This window comes from Natator depressus, chromosome 6 (genome assembly GCF_965152275.1).
Source record: "Natator depressus isolate rNatDep1 chromosome 6, rNatDep2.hap1, whole genome shotgun sequence".
Lineage (NCBI taxonomy): Eukaryota > Metazoa > Chordata > Testudines > Cheloniidae > Natator > Natator depressus.
In genome coordinates, this window is record NC_134239.1 from 72,072,139 (window position 1) to 72,087,550 (window position 15,412).

General features: G+C 44.2%; 1 protein-coding gene across 2 annotated transcripts in view; it reads right to left on the reverse strand.

Annotated features, from left to right (window-relative positions):
- The window catches only part of BAHD1 (bromo adjacent homology domain containing 1), a 65,373-nt gene extending 52,343 nt beyond the window's left edge, over positions 1-13,030 (reverse strand). The window contains exon 1 of one of the 2 annotated variants that reach the window (XM_074955702.1): positions 12,902-13,030. The gene's annotated coding sequence lies outside the window, so the exon portion shown is untranslated. Of the gene's footprint in view, positions 1-12,810 lie in introns of both variants that reach the window. The other variant, XM_074955704.1, reaches the window with a different exon arrangement.
- Positions 13,031-15,412: the final 2,382 nt, after the last annotated feature.

Here is a 15,412-nt window from a genome sequence, read left to right on the forward strand (position 1 = left end):
GAATGCAGTGGCATTCTTTGCTAAGGAAAACATGTAGGAAATATGAAGACAGAGTGGATGCAAATTTTAGTAGTTGTGGAATCTCCCTGTGCTGACTAGTGGTTCTAGTTCTAGCCAGGAACCTACAGGCCGCCCAGAAACTGACAAGAATCCTATCAATTTCCTACTGCTGCTGTGAAAAGATATGAGTAGCACAGGAAAGCAATGGTATTTGAGGAGTAAAAGCAGAACAATCAAAACTGAGGAATGTGGAATAATAACGAAGACCAGCTCTTTACCTACACCGCCCCTCTTTGCAGTAGCCAGGAGGGTCTGGATGAGGAGACTAGACAAAGTTCCTTCATCTTCCTAGCAAATTTTTTTTGGAGGGAAGGGTTGGGTCATGAAGGGGAATGAGGATGTTTCAATTATGTAAGATACCTATTAAGTCAGAGGCTTCTAATAAAATTGAAGCCCCCAAGTAGGGAGATATAAAATTTTTATTAAAGCTAATGTTTAAAATCAAATTTACACAAGTTAAGAGGGAAGGTACTGTACATCTGGGGTAAGGCTTATGGATCACAAGTATCGGTTACAAGATTCACAGGATACATACATAGTACATAAACAGCATAGACCCAGATTGCGATGCGGGAGTTTTTAAAACGTCAGTGGACAAGTGGCTTCGAGAACGCCACCCAAGAATGTATTTAGAGCCCAAGTCAATATTGGTGTAGTGAATAAGTACATGGGTGGGGTGCGTCCTTTGGTTAGTCAGGGAAGGAAGGAAGGGTGTTATCTCCCTGTCCAGCTTTCTTGATTACTCGACTTGGTACTGACGGTGTCCAGTGAAGATGTCTCTGGACCACCTGATGGTGTTGGACACCATGAGCTGTCTCATGAGCTGGGCGTAGCGCCGACTGACTCCGCACATTCTCAGTACCAGCTAGTTGTGGGGGTCCAACGCACCCAGGGCTCCCACGATCAGGGCATGACTCTGGACCTCAAAACCCTGGGCTCTAAGGGTGTCGGCCAGCGGGGTGTATTTCGATACCTTACGAGCTTGGGCTTCATGGAAGGCCGGTGATCTGTTTTCAAACAACGTCCACCATGAGGACCTTCTTCTTTTCTGTGTCGGTCATGACAATGTCGGGTCAGTCGGCTGTCCGTTCCGGGGATGGCGGAGTCGACGGTGATCTTCCCAGGGACGGTGGGATGGCTTTCACCAGCCGGTTCTGGATAGTGTTGTGGCGGTGCTGCCAGGCTCCAGAGTGGTGCTTGCATCCACACAGGACACGGGGCAGGGTCTCGTTGGAGTAGCTGCACTTCCTGCAGCGCTTGTCCTGGTTGCCATGGCGGACACCTCCGTTGAGGGGAATGCAGTTGAGTCAGGCCCAGTGGACGAACTGCCAGTCTGCGAACCTGGTGAAGCTACACCCAGGGAGGAAGTGGTTGCTGGCATCCCACTTGCTGGATACCTTGAACACCTTGCCCTGGTCTGGCTTCCACTTGAGTTTCTCGGCATAGTGGCAGCAGATGGCATCTTTCAGGTCCTTTCCAGCATCGTTCTGGCAGTTGGGGTGACAATGGTGTGGTGCGAGGTCTTTGTGTGCAGCACCAGTATTCCCAGCTCCCATTGCTCCTTGCACCACTTCCAGTGGCAGCCGATCCTCTTTTCTAGGCATCTCGAGGCGTTGTGGGCACAGGAACAGAGAGAGGATAGGTCTCTCCCGAACTCAGCCTCCAGGGAGCTGCGGAGGTAAATGGCGACATCCTGCTTGGAGGGGGTCCTGGCAATGTGTTTCCTGACCACGTCCCACATGGCTTCATCTGCGATGCTCCTTACTGTGAGGTCCGGGCATATCAGGAGGCGGAAGTTGTGGGTGATCACCGCCACGTTGCACAAGTCGCCCCTCCAAGGTACGTTGGCGCCGTCCTGTCTGTGGGAAAATGTAGATGTCAGTGCTAGCCCTCTGGGGAAGGTAGAGCCATTTCCTCACCAACTGCATGATGGTGCCGTCGGCCTTGTTCAAGGGCACCTTGGCGATGGCCAACCCCTGAGGATGAAGGAGATGCGGGGGATCAGGAAGGTATTGAAGGCATTGATCTTTTGCCAGGGGGAGAGCAGGGAGGAGTTGATTTGGGCCATGTCCTGCAGGATCTCCGAGATGGTGTCTTTGGGGGTCTGTCAGACGCGTACTCCTGTGGGTGTGCCAGTACACTGGCATGAATCCCAGCATCCGCCCTTTTCATAATGATTGGGAATGGCAAAAGGCTGGGCTTTTCACCAGGGAGCAGCCTGTGGACCTCATTAGCAGCCCTTCCCTACCTTCTGTATCAATGAAGTAAGTCTGGTCTTTCAGCCAGTAAGCAGCAGGAAATCCTCAAGTCTGTGTATAAAATACTGCCCTTGATGCATCTTCTATTGGTTATTGCAGCGGTTCTCAACTAGGAGTCCGGGGCCCCCTGGGGGGCCGCGAGCAGATTTCAGGGGGTCTGCCAAGCAGGTCCAACATTAGACTTGCTGGGGGCCCAGGTCAGAAAGCTGAAGCCCCACCATTCAGGGCGGAAGCTCAAGGCCTTGCGCCTCACCATGCAGGGCTGAAGCCAAAGCCTGAACAGTTTAGCTTCATGGGGGCCCCAAGCAATTGCCCTGCTTGCTACCCTCTAACGCAGGCCCTGGCTTTTATATGCAGAAGGCCAACTGTTGTGCCACAGGTGGGCCATGGAGTTTTTAAATAGCATGTTGGGGGGGGCCTCAGAAAGAAAAAGATTGAGAACCCCTGGGTTATGGGATACCTGATTCTGTACCACATGCTCAGTAACTTTCCAAAGCAGCACATATACACACGATAATGTGCAGTAGCAGCAAGCTACTATCTTTCGGCTCAATGGTTTAAAAAGATGCTGCCAACCTAAAGAAATCTTTCACTGACTATTACAAGTACCAAAAACAGAAAAAAAAAAAAACAAAAAAAAACTTACATTCGTTACTTCATATATTTAATCAGTTTCACTGTTTTCCCAAGTTTGTGTGGACCTTCCATAGAGCCAAAGTGGAAGAAGTCTTAAATACAAAAATGTGATTGTAAGACCATAAAAATAGGCAAAGGGCCTTAGAGGCAGGGGCAGTACTTGAAGCTATTTTAATTCTTTTTTTAATTGAATAGATTCATCTAAGCAGAATGCAGGCCCATCAAAGAAAGACCATCTCACTGTCACCTACTATACTGTTTTATTAGGGTTACTGCTGTTAACTAGATTTTAATAATGCTCAAGTATTGAGACAGTAGAAATGCTTGCGTGTATTCACTTTCCTTCCTCTCTATGGTCCATTTCTGCGATTGCCTCTGATGGTTACCTTGGAAACATATGCAAGTTAAACTGGATTCACGTCCACTTAGTGGTGGACGGATGGAGTTTTGAACAGGCCAGTGCATGGAATTCAGAAAACAGTAAGACTTGGGAGAAGTTCACATTATCTATTAAAAGAAAAAAAAGCAAGCAGCCACGCCCATGGCCCCCCTACCCCAGCAAGTAGGGCAAGAGATCTATTACACACAGTGGCTATGTGAGCTTAGCATCATAAACCCCAAAATCCCTGCTAACTTTTTATACGGATACCAAGACCACAGGCACCTTCAAAATTCCCACTAAGGTTTTACGGTTGTGTGGGTGTTTTTAAGGTAAGGACAGGACAGTTCTTAATCTTGGTTAGTAGCTTCAGGCAGGAGAGCTCGTGTAAATTAAGGCTACATCTATACAGTGAGCTGGGGGGATGATTCCCAGCTCTCATTCACATACTCACACTAGCTCTTATCTGAACGAGTGCACTAAAAACACAGCACTATAGCTGCAGTGGCATGGGCAGCCTGTGCCACTACTGCCATTGTCCACCCCAAGGACATACCCAAGGACTGGTTATTCCAGGGGACAAGGGTGATGAGAAAACAGTTATGAATTAGGGCAGACAATGTCAAACCTGGGCAATCTTAAATTGAAAGAAGGAAGCAGATTCCTCGCTTCTGGCTGGCTGGGGAAAAAGGCTGGGAGGGGAGGAGATCATTCTGAAGAGGGAACAAAAGATTACCAGCATCTCTGGAAATGTGTAGAAATTAGACTGCAGTCCTGAGGGCATTCTTGTAAAGAAAGCCACTTCTAAGGTCTCCTAATGGCTACAGAGACAGGACAGCATTGCAGTTGTGGATTGTGGGTCAGCGTTGGTACATTACACTGCATGCTGTGAGACTTGTTCAACAGTCATTAGAAATAACTGCTGTTATGCTCTAAAGTTATTTTCAATACCCTTGGTAGCACTGGTACAGTATTTATATCTCACAACCTGAGAAAAGCTCTCCACAGCACCATGCATATATGGCTACTTCTACACTATGAGACAGGGGTGTGACTCCCAGCTTGCATATGCATACTCACACTAGCTCTCATCTGAGCTAGCACATTAAGAACAGTAGTGTAGCCACAGCAGCATGGGCAGCAGTGGCACAGGCTATTATGCTCTAAAGTTATTTCTGATGCTGGTAATCCTTGTCTGCCCTAATTCATAACTATTTTCTCACCTCTCTTGTCCCCTAGAATAACCAGTCCCTTAAGAAACCTCCCTTCTCCGCTAACTTCTTTGTGTTTGATTTCATCATTCTTCTGTTGCTCCCTACATTACTACAGTCCTCAACTTCTTTTCCTCAGATACCTTCCTCAATTTTAAGAGTCTGCTGCTGCCCACCATTCTATTAAACAATCTTTATTCCTGACAATACTTACCTTCCTATCGCCTACCTTTTCTTAAAATGCTTTGTAGTTCACCTGGGCAACAGGAGAAACAAAGAAACCCCCTCCTCTCTCCTTAGCTGGTGATTTGCTTCCATTGTCCATAAACTTGGCTCCATCCTTGAGTATGAACTTTCTCCTTACACGTGTTTATCTGCTCACTGACACTTTTGCAACATTGCCCGCCTACCCCAATGCTTCAGCTTTACCTCTATTGAGATATTCAGTTCCTCTCACCTCAAATATTTAAACTCCCTCCCCTCTTTACTGTCCCCCCAAATCCCAGTTTGTCAGACTTTGGGCACCTGCAATAAAGGGTGACCATATCACGGCCAATCTCAGAGAGCTTCACTGACTCCCCATTCATTTCAGGATCTACTTCAAGTTGCCCTTTGTTTTTAAGGCTCTCCACAGACTTGATTCATCCTCGCAAAAATCATCTTTCGTTCTGTTCCCTTCTCTACTTCTAGCAGTAGCCCGCCCGCTCAGTCCAGTCACATAATTTTGCAGCTGCTGGTGGAAGGACTTCTGCGGAGTTCTCTCTGTATAACCCCACTTCATATCAAACTCAGTTGAACTGAGACTAGCCTTTCTCCCTTGCCTAGAACACTTAGTTTCTTCTCCTTTGCAGTTAAATTGTTTTATTTACAGGTATTCTACAAGCACTTGAAGATACAGTCTGTATAAGAGACACTATATACCTGTGCTGTACTAGGGGACAATTTAAGGAACACTTTTCAGTAAGGCATTCAGGGCCACATTCTGCAATAATAGAAAGCCAGCATGCTTAGGGTCTACCTTTGTCTCTACAGCTCTAAATTCTTGTTTAAAGAACATTTAAACTAAGATACATTTGTGAAGAAAAACGGTTTTACATAACTTAATGTCTACAATTTTAGTTTCAAAGAAAACTTTAGATAAATTAAAATATACTAAGTCACACATACATAAGAGTTCACAAAAACCTTTGAGATATTACTTGATAAAAATCCAGCCTACTTTGTTCAGGAGATGCATACTTCCACCCCTGCACATTTTAGGCAATATTTTGAATAAATAACAATGGATAGAAGGAAACATCACCGTAATTGGCTCACAAAGGAAAACCACATAATTAAGTTGTAGCTAAACAAGGAACAAAGTCACAGCCCAAGTTAACGTTAGAACTGAGAGCCCTGAACTAAAGCGATAAATGGACCACATTCAGAAATAAGATGCTGTAATAAATCCCATTTATTCCAATAAAAAAATCATTCCATTTTAGCCATCCAGGTGCTTACTTGTATAGAGAGCAATTTCTATGAACATGTGCATCTATCCCACATTAAACAATGCTACACCAAATACTTGCATATACACCTGAGTGTAAAGAAAAATGCTTCACTGCGTTTTAGTCTTTCCTACTAGTGTATAGAGAGACCACAACATATACAAGCCCCAAGACATCTAATTTATGTACCAATCCTTCCCAACAGTCATGTATAAGAATATTACACCAACTCTCTCAGCATATTACAGTGTTGTATCAAACATATGCATGCTATCAGGTGATACTAAAAACCATGCCAATAATCTGTTTAACTGCCATTTTCACAACATTTACCTGTTCGAACTTAATTATGTGTTTGCCTATGATTATAACTGAACATTTAAACAGTGTACTTATCAGTAAATGGCACGGAAGCACACATGGTTAAAAAAACTTCCCTGAAGTGTTTTGGAACCAAACAGCCTTGCATTAGCGTAGAAGAACCAGAAAATGAAAATGAATAGAACCAGTTAACAGCAAGAGTGAAACTGACCAGCTTAATGAAATCTAGAGGTAAAAATAGCACAATTATTTTTCCCCCAGTGTTAAGCTGTTAACTCATAGCTGGGAAAAGTGTACTACGAAAGTGAAGTTTCTAGCCCTGTCAATCACAACAACCTTAAAATGTAAGTCTCTGGAAGCACTGCTGCCATGATGTATCTGCATCCTGACACAGAGTATAAAAATATGTTTCTACCTTTTCATCTTAATAGGTGTTTATTAGCTGCACTTCACTGCTAATGACATACTAGCTACAGACAAGCGCACTTGTATAGTGCAGTTGGACCTATGGCACATTATGTGCCCTGACATTCCATACCTATTTGCTGCCAGAACACATTCACCCTTCCATCAGCTACAAAGGCAATTATACAAGTAAGGTGGTGTAACTTGTCTTAGGGCTCTTAGAAAAGGGCTCACAGAAAATTTGGAGAGAGATCTGCATGTGCTGCTTAAGCTCAAGAGTTTTAGCTAAAACAGCGTAGCCTTTTATCAAAAAGTTTCACAGAATATTAAATGTAAATAAGTGATTAGCTGGACACACAAGCAGTAGAATTAGTTTTACCCATCAAAGCTTTTCCTCATTTCAAGAGCCCCAATTTAAGTAAATGTGTGTGATGCAGAACACCTACCCTTGTTCAGGGAGTTTCATTACAAAACCTTTAAAGGGACATCAATTTAAAGTATAAGTCTACATGGATTTTTAAAACTTAAAAACACACTTAAAACAGTGTGGCTACAACTGAGATTGAGTCGACAAACTTCCACTCAGTTTCACTCTTTTCCCTTTATACTGTTTCACCTGTTGGGGGGGGGGGGGGGGGGTTACCCACACAGCAATAGGAAAATGGGATTGTAAAAATTACAATAATTGGCAAAGGGACAGAAGACAGGTGTAAAACCCAAAATCATTTTGAAACTAACTAGATTTAATTTGACACTTTTCTATTTGGACACTGTCAAATCAATAAAGACTCAATTTTGGTTTCATTTAAAATCCTTTTTCTTAAAATAAGAGTATTTTGTTACTATGCCAATGGAAGAGTTATTTAAAGAAAAAAAAAGTAACCGAGACATTCCGCTGAAGTGTTTGTGACCAAACATTGCATTCTTGTGCTAGTGCAGGAAGACCGAAAAGTGAAATTGACTATTTTGTCCAAAAAACACAACTCTAAAAAAAAAAAAAAAAAAAAAAACCTATCTTTATTTAAATCTTAACAAAGGTGGTATGAGTAATATTTGTAAGGAAATTTGTTTTCAAGCCTCCCCACCCCCCATTTCAAATTTATATTTATTCAACAGTATGTATTCAATATTCAGGATCCACAACATGAACTTAAGTAGCGAAGACCACTATGATTTAACTTTTATATTAGCACATACAGACTAGGTACAGATCGGGTGCTATTGTTTGTGTATTTATACATCTGTAAATAGCATGTTTTTGCCCCAGTTAAGAAAGGCAACTCATGGTGTTGGGCACCATGCACATTCTAAGATATTCCCTGCCTCAAGAGTGTTTACAATCTAAATCATGTTTTGCTATTTACATTTTTTATAAAGAACTGCTTACACAGCATTCTACCACAGATGCCACCTAAAACCAAGGTTTTAATATGTTCCACACACTTAGCAGTTTGGGGAAATATCCAAAGATACGTACTAGATTGGCTATGATTCACTAATGCCAATTTACTTGCTGTGAGCAATAAATTGCCTTGATGCCGAATGACATTTAAGGAGTATGGCAAAGAAGAAAAAGCCCTTCAGAAATCCCATGGAATGTAGAGGGAAATTCCAAAAGAGTTTTACCAACATTTCCCTAATAGTCATATACAATATTATCCCTGACCACGGCATGTTCTGTGGTATAAAATGTAGAATGTGTATTTTAAGCATTTGGGTTTTTTTCTTGTTTCAATGTTTGTTGAGGTGTGTTAATTTTTCTGTAGTATGCTTCCAAGTTAACTTTACCATTTTTCTGAACTTCTCTTTTCATTTGATTATTCACAGGGAAGATACTTGAGACTTTTAATTAGTTTGATCAATTAATTGGGAAGCGAGTTCTCTCTCCATGGTGATTTTTGTGTGTGTATATTCCCCCGTTCACCCCCATGTGTGTTTTGTGGTGACTTGGTGAATATTAGATGGGGCAAAAATCTGTCTGGAACTTTGTGTGGGTGTGTAATATATTTGGACATTTTTGATGAATCTCAAAGTTCTGATGTATTAAGTCTGATAATCAGCAATAAATATACTAGTTTTCTGGTGGCCTGAGTTTAATGACAGAGTGTAACTGCATGCCTATGTTTGCCTAGGATTTCTAATGATTTTTTTCCAATTGTTTATTTTGGATAGGTCTGCTGTTAAGAGCTTGGTTTCAATAATGAAGTATATCAGGTCAATGTCTGAAGAAGAGTATACATTTCCCAAATAATTATTCGTCACTATCTCAGTAAAATAATCATGTACTGCACAAGCACAAGAATAGCTGCTCACAATACACACTCACTGCACAACAATTATTGCTAAGACATAAAACACTAAATGAATCCAGTCGTTTCAACCAATGATGAAAATGAATAAAGGTAGTATAAAGATATCAAAGAGGAGAGCCGAAGGTGACAAAAATTACATTTTTTTAAAGAGTTACTGTAAGCCATTTTAAATGCAGTGATGCACAACCTCAGAGGCTTTGAAAGTAACCAAATTCCAGCTAGAAATCCAGTATTATCAGCCCACAATGCTGCTTATCAAAAATGCATATCTACATTAATGCCAGAAATCTGAAGAGGGCTAAGTCATATTTTTTTCCAAGATTTGAGCCCAATATTCAAATGTGTCAGATTTCAACATCAACTACAGATTCAACCAAGCCAAATGCTAAAGTAAGTGTGGGACGATTTTAGTCACTGCTTATAATTGTCGATTTCTCAAAATGACAAAATCCATCATGGCACAAAAGTATTTTACTAAGGCAACGGCACTGTATTGTTCAGCATAACTGTTTCAGTAGATAAACTGGATCATCCAGATCCCACACATGAAGTTCCACAGTAAATTATTCTTCCCTCAACAGTAGTTCTGGGTATTTAAACTAAATTGTACATCTATAATGTATACCTTATCAGTGAGGTCAACCTAAATTCTGCATCAAGGACCCCAGATTCTGCAGCACTCATAATACAGCAGCCTGGAAATGGAGGCTGCTTCAGCTCCATTTAAAAATGGAGGGATTTACTCAATTAAATATGAAAATGAATACAAACAATTAATGTAACATTCCAGGTGTTTAATCTGACTAAATTAAAAATTAAAATTAGTTTAACAGTTTTGTATTGAAGTTGCAAAACTCCCTCTTAGAAGTTGTCAAGGAAACTTAAGTTTTTGGCAGCTCAGCAGGGGACAGTTGGGGTATTTGGCACTTGAGAAAGTGTGGGGAATGATTTCAAATTGTGGGATAGGCAGATTATTAGCTGGATATTTCTGCTAAAATGATCAGCAGTGAATTAGTTAATGCTGGCATTTTAGTTATAATTAGATTTCAAAGGAAATGCATGGTACAGTGCATCACATTCGGAAGGTTTGCTTCACAACCATAAGGGTGAGAAACTTACGTTTTTAAAAATGAAAGCTCAGATTCTGGAGCAGTTTTGCAGCCACAGAATCACAGAATGCACTGAGCTCTGCTTAGTAGTAGTAGTCTGGAATTATCATATTCTAATTGTGACAGATTGATGGATAGGTCAGTTAACTGTAGTACCAACTGCCCAGAAATGTTTTCTTAAAAGTTCATCGGCTCCTGATGATTATAACTTCCTATGTGAAAGAAGAATAAGCTGTATTCTTAAAAAAAATCCTGTTTGCAGGCTACTGTCTCTTTAGAAAGACGTACCATAAAGGCAAAATAAGTTCTAAATTTAACATTTTCAAAGTTGTCTTTAATTAAAAACAAAAAACCAAGCAATATTTTATAAGAGAGATTGGGTAGCCATGATGCACAGTAGAAGGAGTCACAGGTTGTAACAGGAATATGCTGGGATTTTAGCATCTTCGTTTATCCAGCTCACTGGTTCTCAAATCATAGTCCAGAGAGCACTTGCTAGTCTACAGAGATCTGGCCAGTCACATGGCGCTGGCTCCTGTGTCTTGCAGAAGCAGCTGGAAAGAAGGAGCCAGTGAAGCTGCCTCTATTAGAAGCCACTGCTACACAAAAGAAACAAGCTTCTCTCAGCAATGAGAGCCACCAACAGGAGAGAGAATATCCAGGAGGATGGGAACCATGCAAATAGGCAGCATGTGTAGGGGAAAGAGGAGGAATGTTTAAAGTGAAGAGCAATGGAGATGGTGGATTTAATCCACATATACCCCAAGCAGAACAAACCCTTATTACAGTAAAGTCAGTTAATTGCAATAAATACTCTTATATTACTACTGTAGGTAAACTATTGCTTTAGTTGACAGACATAATTAATTCAAAACAAAGGAACGGTCCAGTCACTATTAACACATGATCTACACCATGAAAGTTTGAGAACTTATCTGCTTAATGAACAACATTTATTCTTAGTACAGTTATTCTAAATTTCTGGCATACCCATAAGAGCAATCTGCTCACAATAGCCACACAAGCTAAATATCTACCATTATATATACACCTTTCAAACTTCTGTTCAACTATAAAACGGATTTCGTGCCCTATATTTTACTTTAAAAATACCTGAAAATAAACTCCATAATGAAACACCAAAAGCCTTTATACTTGCATAAGAAATGATATAGTGAGCATATACAGTCTGCTCTCCATCTATTTAGGTGTTATATCTAATGTACTCACAAATCCAAACTTGGCATTTCGCCCTGGAATTATATTAAGATAACCTTTCTCTGGAGGGGGAGACAGATGACACCTTGTTTTCATTCTCTGTGTGAAGTCCACTACCCTAACAAATTCCTTCTCCATTTTTCTTAACATGGTGTTGCTTCAAACACATGCACCACAGGAGATACAAAAATGTAAGTTTATGTTTTCCCCCCTTGCTAACACACTCCACTTGAATCAATATCAAGTGATTCTGTTTCTTGCCGTTTCCAGAGAAAACCCATCTAGATTCATTTTCAAACATTTTTCCCTTTAAGGCTGTATGTAATGCTTAGTCACTTCTCCAGTTTTTTTCCCCTGTTTTAAATTGCCTGTCAAGTTGCCCAACATCTAGGAATCAAGCATTCTGTTTGTCTTTGTCCTTTAGAGCCATTTTAATAAGGACATCTGTCTCTGATTTTTTTCCCCCAAAAAAGAAGTCTGTGTAGATTTTGTAACACTCTCAGAATTAGCAAATTGTAAAATATTCTTATGACTTTAGAGAGACAGAGGAAAGGGAAAAAGATAGCTGGCCAAGGAGCACAAACCCCATTTGTGTGCTTCCCCCTGAGCTCATCACATGCCCTTCTCCACATCACTTGGAGTTTCCAAGTTAATTGTTTTATTACATAACTTTAAACCTAAAGCTAATCCCAGAGCAAAACGGCCTGGTCACAGATATGATATGGCACTGATGATAGATACCGGGGACTCTCAACCCGAGCTCAACCCACCTGCCACAAAAGGCCATTTCCTCTACTTTCTGTGGAAAGGGAAGCCGCTCAGACAGCAGGGTGATGGGCGGGGTAAAATGGAAACAACCCACAATGTCCTTCAGCTCGCCCAAGTGCCAGCCTGGAGCAGGATGCCCTTTGCGGTCAGATCGCCCCCCATCTCCCAGCCTAAGGGTTACAGACCCGCCCGCCCCGGCGTCGCGAGCTCAGGGGAGAGCGAGTGTCCTAAGGGGCAGCTCCTTACAGTGGCTGGCTGAGCTCTGGGAGGCCGACGCAGCCGGATCTCCCACCCCGAGCACACGCGAAAGGGAGCGGGGGCCCATGCGGAGATCTGGGGGGCGGGGAGAAGAGGCTCCGCCGCCCCAGCCCCACATTATCTGTCAGCTCATGCCGCCGAGCACGGGCCGCCCGCCCACATCGGGCAGAGGACTCCCCCGGGAGAGGGGGCTCGGATACCCGCCGGAGTAAACCAGCCCCCTCCTTCCCAGCCAGATCCGGGCGGAAAGTTCCTAGTCTTCCCGACCCGACCCGGCGCCCTGGGCAGGGGCGTCCCGCAGGAACCGCCTCGGGGGCGGCGGGAGCTGCATCCCCACCCTTCGGCGGCACCTGTTCCCATCACCCCGCTCCGCAATGGAAGTTACCCGGGGAGACGGAGCCAGCCGAGCGCCACAGCCTCCGCCGTGCGGGATCCTGGGGCGGGCGGAGCCCCGAGCACCATCGCGTGGGACTCACCGCCGCGCTCTCCCGCGCTGCTCCGTGGCCGGCCCGGCCCGGCGGGGCCCAGGGCAGCCGGAGGCCCCGGCCGGGATGGAATCCAGCAGCTGGACCCCCCCCTGGGGCGCCCGAGTCCCGGGCTCCACGCTGCTGCGTCAGCGCCTCCGCCGCCGCCTCCCCCTCCTCCGGAGCCTCCCGGCTGCGGGATGGGGATGGGGGCGGCCCCCCGGGGCGCCGCGATCAGGCTCCTCCCGCCCGCCGCGGCCGCCCAGCGCACACAGGCCGGGAGCAGGCGGCCGCTACGACTGGGACAAGAGGCTCCTCCGCCGCTGCCGCTCGGCTCGAACTCCCCGAAAGCAGCAAGCCCCTCCGTCCTCCTTCCTGCTTCCTCGTCCGCAGCCAATCAGCGCCCTCCCCACCAGGCCGCTTCTCCGCGGCCGCCAATCACACGGGCCGCTGCTAGCCAATCCCCGCTCCAGCCACCCGCCCGAGCCGGGCCAAGCGCCCCCCCACCACAACCGGGTCCCAGCGCAGGAGGCTCCCAGCAGCCACGGCATGGCCACCACCGCCCCAGGGCGGGGGAGGGGCCAGCTCCACACGAGCCTCGGCATCCCCCGCGGAGCATCGTTGGGCGAGCCCCTGACCCAGCCCGGCTGCCTGCCACCCCTCTAGGATCCCTTCCTCATCCCACACCCCTCCTGTATCCCCCCTGCGCCCCATCCCTCCCTGTATTCCCATAGAGCCTCGTCCCCTGCCCCTCAGCATCCCCCTACCACACCCCCGTTTCCATCCCAACCTGCCTACAAGCGCCCTACATCGTGTCCCACCCCCACTCACGCGCTCCTGCGCCCTCTTTCCAGTCCAAACCGTCTCCCCCAGTCGTTTGCCCCTCCCCATCCTACAGAAACCAGACTCTCATGCCTGACCCACTGAAAACCATCCCTAGCCTAGTCACTGCGCCAGCCTGCCACCCACTCTCCTCCCTTGTGACTCTACACCGCGATCTCCAGCTCCTCACTGAGCTTCCAGAGCCAGTCTCCCACCGTCCAGCACTTCCCTTGCCTTGGAGGAGCTCTCTGCTGCTCCCCCATTCCTTTCCCATCCCAGAGTGTGTATAACCAGGTCACTGCCATTCCATGGAGCCTTCAGCTGAGTCTACTCCCCCTGCACAACTGCCATATCCAGGTCATTGACTCAACTTGTCAGTCAACCTCCAGTACTTCCTCCCCAGCCAGACGACCCCTCTGTGCACTCTGCAAAGACCTTCGCTTGGCAGTTGGTGATCTGGGAATATGGTCTACATTTTAAACTAATCCGACCTTCCCTACCTGGATATTACAGAAGCGAGCCGAGTTTAAAACTTACTAACAATTGCTGTATTAACCTACAGTCAGGCAGACTTGAAATAGAGGAGGAGATCACATCAACACTTGTACCTTAAATCAGATTCCCAAAAGGTGGTCTGGTCGCATGCTGGCTTCTCTTTTCCACCTGCTAAATAGCATTTTAAAAGTAAATATACATTAAACACCTTTCTATTTAAGCAACTGTAGTTGCCACAGAGATGTTGTGTGATCGTGAATGGGAGGAGAAGCAGTCCACATGACAGTCTATTAAGTATGTCCCATACCATGAAAAAATGGGAACCCTTTGGTTAAATCAATACCTGTTAACCACACATTTATCTAGTTATTCTATTAAACTAACCTCCCTCCAAGGATTCCTGCAAATCATAAACAGGCATACTATTAAATGCAAGAATTACTGTTAATGCTGACAAATCAAGCATTCATGTGTAAAGGAAATAGCCAACATTAAGATTCCTACCACTGTAATAACTTTGTATATCCTGTAAAAAAAGTTATAGGTTACATGGTAATATGATAACGTTTGCAATTCAGAAGGTAAATTACAATAAAAAGTACTACATCTGAATAATGTGACGGAGTTAACACTGTGGTAAAACCTTAACTTTTGAGATTTCCTAAGTGGAGTTCTTGATTTCATGACTAACACCACATCAATGCTAATTTTTTAGTTGATTTTCTCAAGTGCTGAAAAAACTCATAGTGCACTTTTACCTGACACCTTAAAGTGAGGTGGCTGTAACAAATGGATTCTTTTATTAAAGATATCCTTAACTGACTGCCTCCCCTACATTTTGGCATCCTTACAAATGCATCCTCCCCAAATCACTAACTATTCAAATGTGTAAGTTAATCAAATGCAAAGAGGGAAAAATACACTTTCCTTTATCTGAAAGTCGGAAACATTTTTGTTTAAATTTTCCAGCTGAGACCAATCTTTGAAAAATTTTGAGCCAGAAAGAGAAAAGAAAAAAAGGTAGTTCAGGAAAGTTATAAGCAACTGGAAAAAACAGCAGTAGCACAGAAACTGGAACTCAGCCTTACCAATAAATGATCACTTCTAGCAACCTATCAAATAGAAATAAAACACCTTTACCGGTATTTACATTGCAGTGTCTTCAATATAACCATGGTTCTCCAGTGCTTTCCCCATTTACATTGT